The sequence below is a fragment of the Callithrix jacchus genome, chromosome 5 (assembly GCF_049354715.1).
Source record: "Callithrix jacchus isolate 240 chromosome 5, calJac240_pri, whole genome shotgun sequence".
NCBI lineage: Eukaryota > Metazoa > Chordata > Mammalia > Primates > Cebidae > Callithrix > Callithrix jacchus.
The window spans coordinates 35400510-35405857 of record NC_133506.1 but is presented as its reverse complement, the minus strand read 5'-3'; the positions used below and the strand labels follow the sequence as shown (position 1 = coordinate 35405857).

Below are 5348 nucleotides of genomic sequence, written 5' to 3'. Positions count from 1 at the left end.
AATGTATACCCCATTAGCAATGGATGAGACTCAGAATTACTTCATATCCTCACCAATGCCTGATGTTAGCTTTTTAATATTTTATTTATTCTGTAAAACATTTTTCAAAGCTAGAAGGGATCTCATGGTACCAGCTTCTTTCTTCCTTCTTGACGTATCTCTTTTATTTTTCTCTAGTTGTGTTTTTTTTCCTTAGTGGCAATTAAATTTTTTCATTCAACCACAGTATTATATGAACAGAAAAGGTGTTACTTTGTTAATGTAATGTTTGACAAATTAAGAAATAAATCACTAAGTGAATGGATCCAGACTTAGCAGAAAATAAAACCTGCCAATATGCTGTTGAATTATACCCAGGGTTCATCATATGGGAAAAATCTTGGCCTTTGTGTCTAACAAACATTCTGTTAGATCAACCCTTGAAAAGTAAGATCATTTTACATTACATTAGAGACATGGACAAGAGTTACAAGTTTAAATGCTAGCAACTATGGTAAAGGCTTTGAACAAATTATCTTATTTAATCCTCTCAATAACACTGTGAGTTTGAAATTTTTTTCCTCAACTTAGGAGGCTTAGGGTTTATGTGACCTACAAAGAACCCTCAGGTAGTGTGAAAACAGAGCTGCAATATCACTTTTTCACAGTGTAAATGTAAAGTTATTCATCTGAAAAAAAAGAGAGAGAGAGAGAAAGAACTTTTACCGTTAAATTACTCACAGAGATGCAGTCACTATTAATCAACTATGAACATGTGATTAAGTATGTTGGCTAGTTATATATTAAATCAACTGCATGAGGCTTTAGAGCATTTCAGGGCAATTGTAACTATTGTCATTAAATTGATTTGCATTGTAAGTTAAGAAGTTATCATTTCAATTTTGTTAAAAAGGCTATCGTAACACTATGGATTGACTTCAGATCATTAAACTGTACGTAGTTATTTCAGTTATTGATTACTGTGTAAGAAATCACCCTAAAATTTAGTGGCTTAAAAGAACAATGACCTTATTTGCTTATGATTCTATCATCTGGACTGGGCTCAGCTGGGCGGCTTGCCTCTGCTCCATGTGGCATTAGCTGGACTGACTCCTGTGTTTGCAGTCAGCTGGCAGCTCTACCAGGCCTAGATGATGCAAGATGGCCTCATTCGCAAGTCTGACACTTCAGTTGGGGTGACTGGAACAGCTAGGGTCTGACTGTGTTTCTTTTTCCCCTTCAGGGCTTCCCTACTCACATGGCCTCTCGTGCTTAAAGACTTTATGTCAGATTTTCTCATAAGGCATCTCACTCCCATTACATTCCCAATACAATGCATTCAAATTTTCATGAGCAGCACTCTTAAAATTATTGTGGGACTCTAAATTATTGTTTAGGATGATGATCACATCTTTTGCAACCTAACTGGTAATAGGTCTTCCAGCAAAGAAAGAATTCATCTTCAGCTGCTAACCACAAAAATGGGTGTATACAGAACATAATGACTGCATCTCCTCCACCTTTCCTGTAATGATCCCATCTTCATATGCACCATATGCAAGGGGATGATTGCACGTCTTTCTGCAATGTAATTATAACAAGTTTATCAGCAATGCAACAACCCTAATCTCCACCTGAAATGCAATTGTTATTATCATTATGGGCAGTATAAGGAGCATATCTCTACCATAAATGTAGTTAACACATTGTCTTTTGCACACTAGAGATTACATTTCTTCAGGAAATGCAATAACAGTTCTATCTGGAGTGCAATGATCCCATCTATTTGTGCAAGTTAATTATCACTTTTCCACTTGCCAAGCTATAATGATAGGTATTCCTATAGGCCAATGATTGCATCTCTGCCCTCGGGGTAATGATCACATATGCAATGTGAGATAACAAAATTGTCTTCAGGGCAATGATCAGATTCTTTTGCATTGGGTAATGTTAACATATCCACTTTAACCTAAAGATAGTAGGCATGTTGTCAATGCTGTGATGCCAACTTCCCCTGCAGTGACTATGGGTGACAGACATTAATGCAGCATGTATTCACATCTACCTGGATGTGTAAGAATTTTGTAGGGAGTCAAAGTCCTACTTATAGGTAGCATAGTGACAGGAACAAAAGTGCTAGGAACAAAGAAATATGAGTTTAAATAGATGTCACCACATAGTCCATGTTACTTGGAGCATATGGCTTAGCTTCTCTGAACCAGGTTGCAAAACTGAGAATGATAACAGATTTTTCTGTAAAAATATTAGCATGAACATTATGCTTCTCAACATAGAGCCTAGCCCTTAAGTCAAGTTTATTAATTTTCTTCTCCTTCCCATTGATCTCTGGACCATATCCTTGTCCAGATTCCCCCAGAATCTGAATCCATTATCACCTCTCCCCACTCCAGCTTCAACTAAAATTTGCACATTCTTATTCTTAGGCTCTTGTTCTTACCCTCCCTTCTGATATTCTTTTTTTTCCATTTCTGCCTGCAAATATGCTTCTGCCTCTGTATTAGTCCATTCATGCACTGCTGTCAAGAAATACCTGAAACTGGGGAATTTATTTTAAAAAGAGGTTTAATTGGCTCACAGTTCCACAGGCTGTACAGAAAGTATGGCATGGGAGGCCTCAGGAAACTTTCAATCATGGGGAAAGGGGAAGCAGTCACATCTTGCATGGTCAGAGCAGAAGGAAAAGAGAGAAAGGGGAGGTGCTACACACTTTTAAACAACCAGATTTCATGAGAACCCACTGTCATGAGAGCAAGTCAGGAAATCCACCCCCATGATCCAGTCACCTCCCACTGGGCCTCTCCTCCAATTCTGGAGATATAATTCGACATGAGATTTGGTCAAGGACACAAATCCAAACCATATCAGCCTCCTATATCTTACAACCTTATTTACTGACTCTAATTTTATTAGCTCCATTGTAAATACATTTTCTTAGTTTCTAAAGTTGATCCACCTGTTTTCGTGTTTGGTGACCCTTATCTATCCACACATTCAAGATAGAAACCTAGACAGCAATTCACTTCTCACTGTGATTTACTCTGTATTTCCAATCAGGCACTATGTGCTGTTGTTTCAACCTCCTTAATGTTGACTATTACGCTGACCTTCAGTCTGTCTCCATTACTACTATCCTAGTCCAGGCCTTTGGTACTGTTCCCACAAGTGGATATTTAACTTGTCTTGGGTTGTGAAAATATTTTCTAAGGAAAAAGGAAGAGATTTATGGATATGAATATATTAAAGTTCTGAAATGTCATTAAATCATAAATTACAAGAAACAGTGGAAAAATTTTTAAATGGACAAAAAGTCTTTGCTAGGCAGTTTCCAGATAAAGTATTAACATTCTTGGTAAGCAAATAACTTTTTGCCAATTAAATATAAAATTATGAATGCCTCAAGAGAAAATAATAGGAAAACACATCAACATTCAATTTATTAAATAAGAAATTCCAATAACTAATAAATGTAAAACCATTTTAATACGTATATTAATTTTTAAAAGTTCATATGTATAAAATAATATCAGTTATCATATTTTCAAAGATGAAAATAGACAATATTTCTCACAACTATCCAGTACTTCCTCGTAAGTAACTTGTCCAAGCCTTTTGCTTTAGAAAGACAGATACACAAATAGATAAGTAGATATAGACATAAACATACATATAAAGAGAAGTTATAAGACTCAACAGATAGGAAAGATAGGTTTCAGAAATCTCCAAAACAAGTAAGCTATTAACAAAAATCGCAGTATTCAAAAGAAAATATTAAGAAACTATGACACTCAAATATGTAGAAAGTTATGACCCTTAAATGTAGGGAATGTCTCAAAGGAGACAGTGTGTGTTCCTTAATTATTTCTTTTCCCTACATTTCCCTACACACACCCACACACACATTTTTAGAGATACACCAAATTAAGGATTAGTGAAAAAATTTTAAAATTCCAGCAATATTCACATTGAGCACAGAAAAGAGTATAATTGAGATTGTAGGGATGTTGAATCAGTAGCGTGGAGGATATTTTGAGGAAACATCTGAGAATAAAAAGTAGGAGAACAATGAGATAAAAATGGCAAGAAAGAAAATTTTAGAATAAACAAAGAATGGAGACCTAAAATAGAAATAATAGGTTCTCTTGAGGAAAGAGGCTTGGAAAGATTAGGAAAACGAAAAGAAAGACAATAATCACATTCGTAATAAAAGACATTTCCATAATATAGGGGAGAAACTGTATCGGTAAATTGCAGAGGTTTACCGAGAACTACAGAAAAATGACAGAATTAATGGTCTATATTCTTCATCTTTTTTAATGATAAGGATTTCTTGAATGCTAAAATCATTTTGATAAAAATAAAACTTACAAGAATTTTTAAAATACATAAATACAAATATGTTGACACCTTGGGAGGAACAAGAATTTGTCTAATCTGAGGGCTTTTAATCTAAAACATGAAATGCTAGAAGAGAAATAGCCATGCCTATAAAGTTTTGACAGGAATAGTCTGTGTACTTTCTTTTTTACTTTTAAAAAATATGTTTTATTTATTTTTGCTTTTCTTTTTAATGAATGCATCCAAGTTACTTTATACTAAAGAGAAAAAAACATTTTTCGTAAAATAAAAAAATAGAGAAAATTATGCTGTTCATGGTTGCAAGGAACCAAAGTATGGGAAGAGAAGAAAATAAATTTGAAAAATGTGCTTCCTTTTGGTTGAGACAGGAGACAAAATTCATATCAAATGAAAGTAAAAGGGGAAAAACAACTGTCAATAAAGCACCAAAAGCAGTTTTTAAAAATCCAGCCCTATCTGCTTTCTGCCTGGTTAAAATAAGTGCAAATTTCAGCATTTTGGAAAGATATATAATGTACAATTAATGTTATAGTAACACAAATATGTTCCTACACCTTTAATTTTCAAAACTTAGAACTTTATGTGTGTTTTTTCATGTGCGTAAAGAAAGAAAATTAAATGTGAACTACATACCTTGCCTCAGCAAGACACCAAATGATAGTTCCTTCTAAAATGACAATGAAGGTGAGAGAGGTTAAACAACTACTTTGAAATGGCCAAGATAATGGCCATTATTCTTAGGAAAGTAACGCAGGAACAGAAAGCCAAATAGTGCGTGTTCTCATTTATAAGGAGGAGCTAAATATTGAGAACACATGGACACAGAGAGGGAACAACACACACAGGGACCTTTTAGAGGGTGGAGGGTGGGAGGAGGGAGAGGGTCAGGAAGAAAACAACTAATGGGCACTAAGCTCCATACCTGGCTGATGAAATAATCTGTACAACAAACCCCCAGGACATGTTTACCTAAGTAACAAACCTGCACTTGT

At 35.0% G+C, this 5348-nt stretch overlaps 1 long non-coding RNA gene across 1 annotated transcript; it reads right to left on the bottom strand.

Annotated features, from left to right (window-relative positions):
* Nucleotides 1-937: 937 nt before the first annotated feature.
* LOC144582831 (uncharacterized) lies at nucleotides 938-5019 on the bottom strand. The gene is made up of 3 exons (XR_013536276.1): nucleotides 4990-5019; nucleotides 3021-3200; nucleotides 938-1560 (listed from the first exon to the last, which is right to left on the bottom strand). It is a non-coding gene; the product is annotated as an uncharacterized LOC144582831 (long non-coding RNA).
* Between the last annotated feature and the right edge of the window lie 329 nt (nucleotides 5020-5348).